The sequence below is a fragment of the Lepidothrix coronata genome, unplaced genomic scaffold (assembly GCF_001604755.1).
Source record: "Lepidothrix coronata isolate B3197 unplaced genomic scaffold, Lepidothrix_coronata-1.0 Scaffold10, whole genome shotgun sequence".
Classification (NCBI taxonomy): Eukaryota; Metazoa; Chordata; class Aves; order Passeriformes; family Pipridae; genus Lepidothrix; species Lepidothrix coronata.
The window spans coordinates 9,729,014-9,743,058 of NW_016690190.1; the positions used below are offsets into that span (position 1 = coordinate 9,729,014).

The 14,045-nt window shown below is 41.4% G+C and overlaps 1 protein-coding gene across 7 annotated transcripts in view; it reads right to left on the reverse strand.

Annotated features, from left to right (window-relative positions):
• The window catches only part of SOX5 (SRY-box 5), a 641,654-nt gene that overhangs the window by 334,304 nt on the left and 293,305 nt on the right, over positions 1 to 14,045 (reverse strand). For all 7 annotated transcript variants that reach the window (XM_017804823.1, XM_017804827.1, XM_017804821.1 and 4 more), the window contains one exon: positions 5,157 to 5,318. The gene's annotated coding sequence lies outside the window, so the exon portion shown is untranslated. The remainder of the gene's footprint in view (positions 1 to 5,156; positions 5,319 to 14,045) is intronic.

Here is a 14,045-nt window from a genome sequence, read left to right on the forward strand (position 1 = left end):
ATGATCTCCATTGCGCTAATACACTGTATATACAGAGTAGTCAAAAATGTACCCAAGCCAAGGCCAGTGGGGCTGATAAAGTACCAGGGCCCAGAAAGGTAATTTACAATACAATGCACTAACTATTAGTACTGGTCTTAATCACACATATCTTTCTGATTTCTGTCAGGATGCGCTCTGACATCAAAAAAGGGCACCCGAACAGGGGGCAGCTAGTTAATGAAATATGATGGATCGCATTTGTTTTCATGTGGTGGTGAGCTCAAACGAAGCAGCCTCCAGACTGTTAGCCAACAGTCTTCTCTTGTGCAACATCAAAGGCTCCCATTGACGGGGGGGAGAGAGGGAGGGCGCGGGAAGGGGGATCGCGGGGAGACAGCGCAGAGGGAGGAGCGCCGAGCAACTCAAAGGACCATTAAATCGTAATCTCTACCTTATGTCCGAAAGGGGAGAGCACAGAAATGGAACGGGCCGGGGCCAACCTGCCACTGGTTTCAAGGGGAAGGAGTGTCAGCACCTCCACACACGGTGGAGGAGAGGCTGGTGCACTGCTGCTGAAATTTGGCGTTTTGCTGCACAAGGGTGACTTGTCATTGCAGACGTGAGGAGTACATCCCTGCTGGAGCCAGAGGAGAGAGGACAGTTCAGGGCAGTTTTGATCCCCACAGAAATACTTAATAAATAGCAACAGATTGTCTAAAACTGTCAGGAAGAACAGCAGCAGCAGAAGTCCTTCCTTTTTTATGTGTGGACTCATCAGTGCTGACTGGTGCAGCTGCAAATATTCAAGAACTACAGATCAGTGGATTGTCCCTCAAATAAGTGCAACTATAGCCACTTTGGGCAAGGATGGGAAAGCATTATCACATACCCTGGCCTGGTCTTTTGGTTCCTGAGTATGGCAAGAAGCCTAATTTCCTTCACAGAGTAACTGAAAAGAATCGGAAATGTCATATTACACAGAGCAGGCCAGCTGCTGAAAACTACTGACAGGGTACCTGGCCCCAGCTGTACAGCAAGGTCCTGCAAGACAGTTCACGTCAAGGGTTAAGCATCCCAAGAAGCACTGTGATACAACTGCCATCTGTTTATACAACTTCTTTCATCTTTAAGGATCTCAAAGCACTTAAATGGTATTATGACTTTGCTCAGGAGAGCTACTGAATACATCAGTGATGAACATTATGCTGTAACAAGGATAAGAGGAAGAAGGAGATTTTAGAAGTACCCCAAATATGCCCATTCTAATGACCACTGCCATGAGACAGAACAGACTGGGCTTTGGGTTTTAAGATGTTATTCAAACCACTCACACAAGAAACACATGGGGGTACCTATTCATCCTGAGACCCATTGGAAGTGTAATGTGACACCTTTAAATCAACAGCAGTGAACATTCAAACAATAAAAAAAATAAAAAGAAGCATGCAGATTTAAAACACAGAATGGCACTAAAAGTCAATTTTCATTCTGGAATTGTGTCTGCTAGGAACAAACATCTATAAAGATTTCTAGGAAAAAAGAGAACAAGGTGACAAATGGTAAGCCTTCAGTCTTTAAATGGAAATAAACAACAGTAAGTGATTTGATTGTCAAGTTCTCATGTGCTTACTCAATATTATTCTCTCCATGCAAAATCTGATTCAATTGCAGGATAAGGTGTTATTTAACGTAAGAGCATCAAAACTGGTTCTGAAAAACAAAATAATGTGTAAGGTACTTGAACTGGTTGTCAGGCAGCCCTACTCCAACCAATGCTGAGCATCTTCTTATCCCATTGACTTCTCCCAGTACGGGAGCTGGCAATCTACCAGAAGTATCCTGACACACAGGATCAGGCAGCACCTAAGAAAAGAGCAGGAAAGTGAAGAAAATGCCTTTGAACCTGTGAACCCAATTCAGGGTAAATCCTGTGTTGACATTACTGATCATAGAAGTCACTAGTGCTTCTTTGCACCAACTGAAAGCAAGGCCTAAAGATTTGTGTGTTAGCTTGTTTTTTGTTTCCACATACTATATACATTTCTATGGAAGGCTGAATATAGACTGTCCTTTTCAGGCTCATCTAAAAAAGCAGACCCAGTTTACAATTTAGATTTCTAAACACAGAAATAAGCTTTTACCTGGTACATTTTTCTCCTTTGGAGCTTACACCTTAATCTATCTAGAGGTTTTATCTCTGCATTCTTAGATAACCCTGTGTGGAACAGCCACTGCACATCAAGCATTTAGAAAAGCAGGAACAGTGTTGCTGCCCCGTGTATCCCGTGCCAGAGTCAGAACAGCAGCTCTATATCTACAGCCTGGTATAATTAACACCAGCTTGCCATTTTACACAGAAACATTAACTCTTCCAAGCAAGTGCTTCCCCCATCCATCCAGCTTCTTGGATGGATGAAATAAGTCAGTAAGAGTTAGTTTCCCACAATTACAGAGCTCTATCTGATATTGCAGGCACACAGCACAAATTGAATTCAGTGGGATTTCTGTATATTCAGCATCTGAAGGTTTGGGACTATAAATATTAACCTTTCTCCAAAGCAATCATATCCAATGCACCACACCATAGGAGGCCAAAACACTGGGCCTGATCCTGCAAAATGAATCCTGTCATCCCTTTCTTGTTTTTCTTTTTTAAGCTAGCAGAACTATTTGTGTAAATAAATGGGTACTCAGTCCATTTTCTTTCCCAGCATCCCAAGTGGCTGGCACAGACTGAGTTATACAGCATGAATCTAACCGAGATCATCTACACTGTTCCCCTGGAACAGCACCTGAGCCCTTGTGGCCTTGAACTGCTCTGGAAGTACAAATTTACAAGCAGCATTTGAAACATGACTCAAACATCCTCCAGTATGAGCAAGACCTGGTGTGTGACACAACTGGCTCGCCTTTATTTTATTATCATTATTACACCACTCCCAGGCTTTGGAGACCTTTGTGTGTCTCGACACATTTCTTTAGCATCTCTTATAGCCTTCAATCTTCTTGCATTTTCTACCTCTGAACCAGTAGCAAATGGCAAGAAAAAACTACATAAACAAGTGGGTTCACGCAGGACACAAGAAAATCCATGCAGCTAACTTAAGTTTAATGCTCTTCAACTCTATTCCTCCTTCCCTTGCCCCTGGCCCCCAGGGGAGGTGGGAGGAATGGTTTAAATCAATAACCAAAGGCTTCAATTTTACAAACCCTTGAGCCATTAGAGCTCTGAGTCCTTGGTGCACCAGGCATAACCTCCCCTGCCCCTGCACACACATACACACACACGTAACACACACATAAAAAAACCCTCCCAGCCTGGCATTAGAAACCTTCACTCAGTGCTCCTTACTTAAAGGAAGAAAACAATTAAGTGAAACCTTGAAGTAATCTCATTCTGCCTATTTAGCCTCTTCATCCCTCAATGTGTGGTTAGTAAGTGTTGCAATCAGGGGCTAAGGCCTGCTATCATTCGGCCTTAATTAAAAAAGACACAAGCAGTGGAGCTGTGAATTAGAAATGTAACAACGCACTACCCCTGATTAATTCGAGGCTCATGTTGGATTAATAACTCCAAACAAAGAACAAAAGGAAATTGTTATGCGAATTGCAGTCCTCCCAGGCCAGACAAAGGTCAAATCACAGGATTTCAATTTCATCCGGAGTCGCTTAATCAACTCCCTCGGAAGGAAGACCATATGCAGTCCTGAAAGCTGCCCATTGTAGTCGTCTTGTCACTGGACCTGAGAGACGGCACAGAGATAATCCTAACTATTCCCCATCTTTTCTCCTTCTTGTCTGTTTCTTTTCTTTCTCAGTTTCTTTTTTCTTTTCCCTCTTTTTTTTTTTTTCCCATTTTGACAAAACCCCTTCATTAGGGCTAATGATTAAGGAATAAGGACACTATCTGTCAGAAAGCAGCTTTTGTGGCTGCTGCCCCATAGAAGCTCCCTGGCTCTGACTGCCCATGCAGCTGCAGAGGCAGTTCCTCATTTTGAGGGGGGTCTTCTCCAGCAGCAGCAGAAGCCACAAACTGCTGTGCTTCATTCAGCATCACACAGTCACGTACAACAGCACTGGGGGAGTGTAAAACAGGATGTGTTGTACACCTTCAGTGCTCTGCCTACATCTTAATACGGGGGTCTTGTGGGTACATTAGGTGGGGAAGAAGGATATTCCCACCCTGAAGACTTATCTGACCAAAACTAAGCCACAGAGCATAAAATCCCATATTTCCTTGCTGTTCACACCCCCAATAAAATGATGATAATGATGAGGGAGCAAAGCAGCCATCAGTCTTCATGATCTAAAATAAACTGTCCCTTTAGTGAACAGACACAGAGCATGTCCCCCCACTCCTCACCGAACGTGACTTCTCAAGTAACTCACACGGCAGGGCATTTTATATGGACTGCACAGTTATTCTACATAAAGAATAAAGAAAAGTCCAAGTCTGCCCCTCATGCCAAGAGCAAGCCTATAGAAACTGAAAAGGAACAAGAAAGAAACTTCGAGGCGGAGACCTGCAACAGGGAGATCAATTCCTGCCCCCCGCCTCCCAGAAGGCTCTCTGCCCATCAGCACAGTAACATCAGTTTGCCACACAGCTGCCTGCAGCTGGCCCAGCCTGGATGGGGCAGGTACCCTCTCTCAGACAGATCCCTAGTGTTTATATACAACATTTCAAAAGCCAAGCTGGAATTTCTCAGGGTTTCATTTGCCGGGGTTTTTTTGTATATTCTGTAACAGCAACACAGTTCAGGACCAAATTTGCTTTCTTCAGCAATCAGCTCCAGCAAGGAGCCAAGAGCCAACAACACTTCCCACCTTGATATAGACCTTTTGCTTAACTCAAACAAATCTCTCCTGATTTACAGGGAAATGAGATACAAAGATTTAAGCAACAGTTCTCTTTTAATCTCAAATTCTGGTCCCAAACATATTCTATGTATGAACTCATTACTGTAGGATTGCTGACAAATGCTTCATGACTCTCTGACTTGATTTTGCCAAGAGATACCTTAAAGCCCAATAAAACCACCCAAAACCCGGTACTAGTACCTGGCACTGTACCAGTAGCTTCAAAACCTGAAGGCACCAATGGATAAGAGTTAGAATTCACATATTAAAACACCTTGGGAATTGCAGATGCAGATTCTGTAGAAGTCTCTTACCTGTGTTAGGCGCTGGAATGAAATTGTAGGTCACTCGGTGAACTTAAAAGAAGATCCTGTTTTGACTTTCAGCTTGGGATCATCTCCATTCAGTTCTGTCAGAAACTACACTTGGTCCTCTTTCCCAAGGGCTGCTTTACACACCTGCTGTCTCTGAATTAGCTGTTGGAGGGGAAGAAGTGGTTTGTGAATTGGCCCGTTCTGAAGCCCTTTCCCACCCAGAAATATTCCACTTTTAAATACTAACCCAGTAAAATGACTATTCAACTTCTCTGATGCTTTCCTTATAAGTATCAGTTCACTCTTACTTTACATATTGATTTCTTAGCATGCAACCAAAAATTAAAATGAAATACATACTGTGCCATGGAAAAGGAGAGTCACATACTCAGAAACTCTTTTGCCTGTGTTATACCACGTTATTAAATCCAAATTATATGGAATGCAAATTCTGCTAGAAATAAATCTCTCAAGCATTCTACCAGCTCCAAAAAGTAAGAATAATTTTTGAAATCTGTTACTATTAGAAGCTCAGCAACATGCACTACCAGCTATTTTAGCTACTTCTACTCTTCAGTGCAAAAGTAAAATACAAGTTTTAAGTGTGCAGCTCCAAAACTTTAGCCTATGCACTCGTTTGTCAAAGAAGGCAAACTGTGCACACATCCCATTAAGAATAAATGGGAGGACAAGCTTGTCCTTTTCCATTATTCTTACTACAGGTGCTGTGGAGCTGTTCCTCATCTCCTTGTCCCAAAGAGACATCACCCTCTCAGAAGAAATCCTCCTGGTTTATAATAAATTCTGAGCCTCAAGTTATTATTCTGTGATATGAAACAGAATCACAGAATGGTTAAGGTTGGAAGGGGCCGCAGTGGGTCATCTGGTCCCACCTCCCTGCTCAAGCAGGGTCATCCCAGATCACATTGCACAGAATTGCATCGAGATGGTTCTTGAATATCTCCAGTGAGGAGACTCCACAACCTCTCTGGGCAATCGGTTCCAGTGCTTGGTCACCCACACAGTAAAAGAAGTTCTTCCTCGTGTTCAGGTGGAACTTCCTGTGTGTCAGTTTGTGCCCATTGCCTCTTGTCTTACTGCTTGGCACCACCAAGCAGAGCCTGGTCCATCCTCTACACCTTCCCTTCAGATACAAATAGACATTAATGAGGTCCCCTCTCAGTCGCCCCTTCTTGAAGCTGAACAGGCCCAGCTCCCTCAGCCTGTCCCTTCCCTAAAAGAGATGTCATTTATCTATATGCAATAATTCATTGTATATAGATAAATGACAGTAGCCTTTTGAGTACATACAGTTAAAGACTTTACAGTCCTTGACTCGACTGTAAAAATCTTCACTGGGAAACATTCTGCAGCACCTTTTTGGAAAATGGCTGTCTGATGTTGGTATTCATTCATGTAATTTCTTTGAGTCAAGCAAAAGGCTCACTTGCATAAAATCTGAGTGGCCTCCACTCAGGCTGCACACCATCACCCTGCAATACTGTTGCACGTGAAGCTTCAACTTCTTGTGTGTCAGCTGCATATAGAATTTCAATTTTCATGTTTAAATTTAGTTAAGCTTGTAGCTGTCAGTCTAATGGGGGAAAGCCTGGCCACACATTTCCCATGTATTTTAATTACTTAAGAATAAGTTTTTCTTCAACAGTAGGAGAAACACAGAACCATTTTGGGTGGCAAAGACCTCCAAGATCATCAAGTCCAACCTTTGACTGATCACCACCTTGTCAACTAGACCATGGTACTAAGTGCCACACCCAGTTATTTCTTGGACACCTCCAGGGATGGTGACTCTACCACCTCCGTGGGCAGCCCATTCCAACGTTTAGTAACTCTTCCATGAAGAAATTCCTTATATGTCCAACCTGAACCTCCCCTGGTGTTGCTTGAGCCTATGTCCTCTCATCCAGTCACTTGCTACCTGGAAGGAGAGGCCAATCCCCACCTGGCTACAACCCCCCTTCAGGTAGTTGTAGAGAGTGATAAGGTCTCCCTTGAGCCTTCTTTTCTCCAGGCTAAAGAACCAGAGCTCCCTCAGTGTCTCCTCAAAGGACTTACTCTCTAGTTAGCACACACTCAGGAATTTTTTAGGACCTAAGTTCATAGCCCGGGTCCCCAGGCCCACGAGAGGTTGTTGTTACTCCTCTCGGTACAGGACATGCACCTTTTGCTTATTGGTGAGTGGTGTGCAAATAAATGGAAGACAAAAGCTGATGTGTTAAGAGAAAAATAGCTCACCACAATGATCAAATCCACTGCTATTGTAACACTACAACAAAAAGGTGCTTAGGACACCTCTCTTCTGCTTTCTACAGAAGAAGGCAGAGGCAGGCAGATATTGGGGCATCAGCTCCTTTTCCAACTGAAATGCCAGCACAGGCCAGATAGCCAGCAGCTCCTGTAGCTTACTTTAGATGACAATCAGCTGCAAGTCTGCTGAGGATGATGAGGAGAAGAATTTATTTAATTATGCTGACCCAACCAGCCCCCACCACCAAGTTTAGCACATGTATTCTGCATCTTGAAATCAAACTCTGCCCATTTTCATAGCTCCTGAATGCAACTGCTGAGAAAAAACAGCTTCTAAGGAGCTGCTCTTGATGGGATAGGCGTAGCCTAAAACTTTCCCCCTTCCATTTTCAGCACAACTGCCTACCTTTCTGACACAGCTACGCTGAGGTAGCTGGGAAGAAAAGGCAAGCCCTGGCCAAGCTACATCTGGGGACCAGCAGACTGACCTGTACTTCCATGCAATCCCTCAAAATCAGAGGTGTCTTAGAGCCTGTCCCATTCTCCTTGCTTCTCTCAGCTATCTCCAAAGACCTATGAATTTTTATAAATCCCAAAGTGTCAACAACAGGCAAGCATTTAAAGCTGCCCTCAACTTGACTTGCTCTTTTCTTTTCACTAACCATCTCAAAGCTGCGTACCTGTTTCTTTAAGCAAACAAACCAACAAATTTCTCTGATTTTACTTGACATTTTTTCTAATCCTCTCTCTTTACTTAGGAGCTGCCTCTTTCTCTTCCCTTCCACTCAAACAAGCCGCTGGTGAGAGATATTCGTCCTTTGCAGCTTCTACCAAGTGTGCAATAGCTTTCATGTATCTCTACCTCACTGACCCTTCATCTCTTTTCAAATCACAGATAAGAAGCAACATTTCCTTATCTTGCTAAGAACTGGGAATACTTTCCATTTCTATTACAATATTTGCCACCCCTATTAAGCACTCTAAGAGTCTGCATGAAAAAAAACCCTCATAAATATGGTAGTTTTCTGCCAGATTGCGAGAAACAAATAGGGCCAGTTTTTCAGGGGATAGTATTCCAAACTGTACTGTAAGCAAGCAGCTGTGTCAGAAGATTAAATACGATGGGATGTGCAGAGAAAACCAGTTATGTCAAGCCCATTTGTTTCTCTCCAAAAAACCCAACCCAACCAACCAAACATAATGTGGGTTCTCCTGTTCACCTTACCAAAATGCCACTTCGGTTAGAAAGATAAAATCAGAACACAGCAAATTAGGTTTTACGTCTGGGTAATTTTTCCCAAGAAGTCCAGCACCTTTGTTTAAGCTCAACTTAAAGGACTGAACACCATTTCTGAGAGCTGCTGGGCAGCTGCTGCTCTTCCTCTCTCAGAGGTGGCTGCTCCTCAGTTCTGGCTGGCATAAAGCAGGGCAGGATGCACAACCCTTATTCCCATAAAGCCATTTTAATTTACATGATTAGTCCCACTGACATCAGCAGGAAAACACCTACTGTATAAAAAGTAGCGCAGGAGAACATTTATCTTTTTGCAATAAAACCTCACAGCAAACATATCCAGTCTAAGCACACTAAATTTACTTTCCAAGGAGTCCAAACAATAACTGCCAACACATCCACACAGATTACATGTTCCTATTTTATGGAGAGAAAAAAAAAAAGGAGTAATGTTTTGTGCTTTTGGTAATATGGCTATTGTCTGATTTATTTTTTTTTTAATGCCAGAAATAGGTTTAGGGAGAAAATTTTGCAGGAAAACTTTTTCCTACAAAAAAAAGAAAAAAAAAAAAAGAAAATGCAGCAAACAAAAAATATTACCAAGAAAATATCTGTTTTGATAAAATTTCCATGACAGCTCAGACATGCAGGAGAGAAGTCCCAGCAGCTAAAGAGGCTGAATCTCCAAATCATAGAATCATTTGGGTTGGAAAAGGCCTCTAAGATCATCAGGTCCAACCATTAACCCAGCACTACAAAGCCCACCACTAAACCATGTCCCCAACTGTCACATCTACGTGTCTTTTAAAGATTTCCAGGGATGGTGACTCCACCACTTCCCTGGGCAGCCCATTGCAACGTCTGACCACCCTTTCAGATAGAACAGAAACTTAACCTGTTTCAAGTACTCTACCACTACTGCTGTAGGTCCTGGAGTCTTCTGGATTCTTAGGAAATTAATAATTTCCTTGAAAGAGACAGTTTTCATTCCAAGACATAAAAGTATTTCATTAAACAATTTTTTTTCTTCATTTTTAGCCAGCTTTAATGGTAATTATGAGGATTGCCAATTACTGTTATGAATCAAGAAACACAGTATCAACTTCCTTGTAAAAGAATCTATAATACTTCCACAAAGTTATCAGGAATCTTACCTAATTCTTCATTACCATGATGAGAAATTACACCAAGCAGTAAGATCAAGAGTCTATCCATGTTAAGTAAAAAGGAAGACCCTGGAAAGAGGTTCAGGAGATTGAAAGAACTGGATCTGATGAAGCTTTATTTCACCTTTGCCTTTTTTTTTTTTTTTCATTTTCTTGTGAAATCTGTCTCCTTTGCTTTGATGCCTTTGATTGAAGGGTATTGTGTAAGTGACTCGCATTTGCACAGCTCAGAAACATGAACACCAACAAAAGCCTAAACATACAATTTGGTGTATTTGCTTGCTGACTAAACACTTTTTCTTATATCTTTCTTTGCTTGGAGGGTAAATTGTTAGTTTCAAAGCTGAATGACTGCTTCACTAAGTTGGGAAGCAGACTATTGGTACAGTGTGATAATTAAGGGATCTTAGTTCTTAAACAATGCTGATAAAACAGAAATCCCTCTCCCTTTTTTCTGGATTACCTTTAGAACTGAAATCAGAGCACGCTAAATGAATAATAATTTGCACCTTCTGTGAATGATAGAAGATTGAATCAAATTTTAACTCAACTCTATTTGAAAATCCCTCAGGATGACAGAATTACTATTCAACACATACCTTAATTAGCTGTACACATCTACTTCATAGTATTTAACAGGTTTAAAAAGCTTTTATTGTCTGTTGAATGGATGTTCCATTCTTATCAAAATGAAAATAATTCTGAATTTCCTAAACTGGAAGAAATTTGCTCACAGAAGTCAAGAAATGACCTGGAAATTACTGATCCTATAGTCAAATAGTCATCTTTTTTTTTTGGCATTTTTAATTTTGTTTCAAATTCACTAATGTATAAAGAATTGATAATGCACTGATGTGAATTATTGTTGCTGCTTTTGATGAAAAAAGGTCATAGTTGCATGGTGTGGTGAAAAGAAAAATCTAGTAAAATTTTTGCACAGAATTTGAAATAAATACAAGCCAATATGGGACATAATTTCTTTTCCTGGTTTGGATTACAGTATGGCCTCACCTCTAGAAAGAACTATTGCTTGCTTTCATTGCTCCATCACAGATCAGAAACAGGCTGAAATTCAGCAGATGAAACTGAAGATTCAGCATCTGAGACCTTGATCTTCATATTGTGTTAAAAGCAGGTACTTGCTCACACACAGAGGCTGTTCCTCAAACCAGTGGGACCTGCAGAGCGACACGGCTCAGTCACAGGCTGCAGGCTGCCACGAGCCGAGGCTCCCCCTGAATCACAGGCCCACTGTTCCCTAAAATCAGAGAATCACGGAAGCTTTTAGGTTGGAAAAGACCTCTAAGGTCATTGAGTCCCTTAACCCAGCACTGCCAGGTCCACCACTAAAGCACATCCCTAAGTGCCACATCCACACTTCCTTTAAATACCTCCAGGGATACTGACAATAAGAGCAAACGAGGATGACAATGATTATGTGCAGACACACATGCACGTGGTATGTTTTCATTATTTTGTCAAACTGCCCCAAGTAAGATTAAAATGTTTACTTAAGTACTTATTTTATACTCTGTGTCATTTGCTTTCTGTTCTCCTTAAAATATAATGCAAAAGACAGATGACTCCTCAGCACAACTCACTGTTCCCGGGGACAAATCTAAATGAAGTTAATCAACACACAGGGAAATGATGGAGGTTGAGCCTGGGGGGGAGGAGAAAGCAGGACTAGAAGTGCTTTGCTCTCTCAATCACCTTGGCTTCACTGGGACCAGAGAAAAGCCTAGACCTCTGCAGTTGTGGTAAAGGAGCACTACCAGGACCTGAGAGTCTGGGGAAAGACCAAGGATAAGGCACACTGATCTGGCATGGGAGAAACTAAACAACTTGAGGAGACAGTCTGAAGAATATTTTAGGTACTACTCCTCCCAAACACCCAAACATCATCAGACCAAGACTTAAAAGCCCTAACATTTGCCATAAATAGTGATGCTCAGAAACAAAAAAACTCCTAAACCATACATAAATGCCTTCCAATGCATTTGAGATCCTTTTGTTTTATCTTTCTCTTACTTCTTTACGGTGCCTCAATGCCATATTTTCAAGTTTTTCACTGCAATTCACTGTAGTAAAATTTTCATTTTTTCCACAAGTGGAGGTAGAGATTCTCACACATTTATGTTATCTCAGAACAGGGCTTTGCAAGACACATTACATATTGTAAGCTTCGTGATAAAATTGCAGGCATTGTGTTGGGAAACTAATCTGTTTTGCCACTGAAACAGAACCAGGCAAAACAAAATAAAAATAAACTTATTCAGTCAGGAATGCTTCTTGATTCATAGTTACATTTCTTCCAGTGTGTATGATGAAACTGTAAATGCTCAATCATTAAAAGTTAAGAAGATAAGGATCACTCAAATATATCAATCTGATCCCATATCTTTCTCAAAGGTAAAAATAGGGGAGGGGTGGTGGGATATATGCCAAAATACACCTTTATACTTTACCAGCACCTTTCTTTGCACATAGGTTTCCACCTTGCCTTGCTCTGGGTCTCAGCTGAGACCCAACAAGAGAAGGTCTCAAACCTTTCTGGAAACTTCACAGGTTTAGAATCACCACCTGCAAATCAATAAGTACTGGAAGCTTACTGGAAGTCAGAGCAGGCTGGGAGCAACAGGCTCCTCTGCTCCCGCCCTGCAAACAAAGCAGGCTGCAATCTCCCGCCCCAGCATCCGTCCCCGAGCAGCCCGCTGGCTCCTCCCGGACAGCACACCACAGGAACCTCATTTTGAGGTGACAAAAAGATGGACCTCATGTTGCTGCAACGGCATATCTATCTCCAAGTCATTACCCTGGAAAAGAGAAAAGCTATTTGTACTCTCCCCAGTAAACTTGCTCTTCTCGGTTTTTCCCTAACATTACAATGAAACTTTCCCGCCTGTCGTGTCGGTCACTTGTTTTGTGCTGGAAAAACTGCAAAATCACGGGGAGAAAAATGCTGCCATATGCAATTACTGTGCAGCATTAGCATAGTGCGGGATACTCTCTAATTACATACTGTACTGTTGACACGCACATTAAAAAAATGATATTGATTACTTATATATCATTTCTTACTAGAAAGAGAAGTAGTTTGAGCTCAGCCAGCTACCCAGGAAAAAACTACAGGAGGCCGAAGAAGGATTTACAATTCTTTTTCCGCTTAAATGACATCATCTGTGAGGAAACATGCATTTTGATGGAGTGCATTATAGAAGAACATTGTGAGGGTAAAAAAAGCTTGATAGAAGATCCAGGCAGCAAAAACATGCAATTTTGAGTATCATAAAAAGGGCGGTAGTACAAGCTCGTGTGGGTCACCCAATACATTCTGTTCCTAACTGAATCCTACTGTCTTACAATACTCATACTATGTTATTTATTATTTGCATTATATATTATTTGCATGATATATTATTCGCATTTCAGTATCCCCAGCAAGGCCTCAAGGAAACCCCACAGGAGTATTTTCATGTTTGGTTGATTAGTTTTGCATCTGCATAAAAATATTTGCCTTGTGCCTGAAACCTTGACTTCAGCGCAGAAACGCAGAAAAAGCAGGAAATAAATCTGATCTTTCTGCTTTCCAACTCCAAGTTAATAAAATGTTTAAATTAACCTAAAGATGAAGTTCATAGTATGAACAATGTCTTAAAATTACATTCAGTGTGCCAAAGTTCTGAAAGCACTTCTAAGTTCTGCTGAAGCCCCAAGTAACTGTAAACCTGTTGAGTGGCGAGCACAGGCATCTGAGCCATCAATAGCCATTTCAAATTTTACTACTAAATCTGTGGAATACATGACAATGAAAATCAGCTGATACCTGGTTTTCATGGCTAAGGTTTCACCACGAAGGCAGTAACACACATGAAAACTCATTGTGGGTACACTCACACATGAAACCATTCAGTGGGTAGCACTCAAAAAAACAAACGCATGTATATGCATCACCAGAAAAAAAGAAAACTTCACAGAAACATCAAGTTTGCAGTATTGTTTTCTTCTACACACTAAATATTTTAAGTGGAGATATTGTCTCTACATAATGCATGTTGGCACAACCACAGCTCATTCTTGTGTAAATAATTTGGTATAGCATTATACAAATTGCAAATATGGCACTTCATTTTATTAAGAAAACAACTGATGCAATAGCAGCTACAGCAAAATTGGAATGGTAAATAGGTTGCATTTTTATTAAACTTTTCCTTGGGCCTT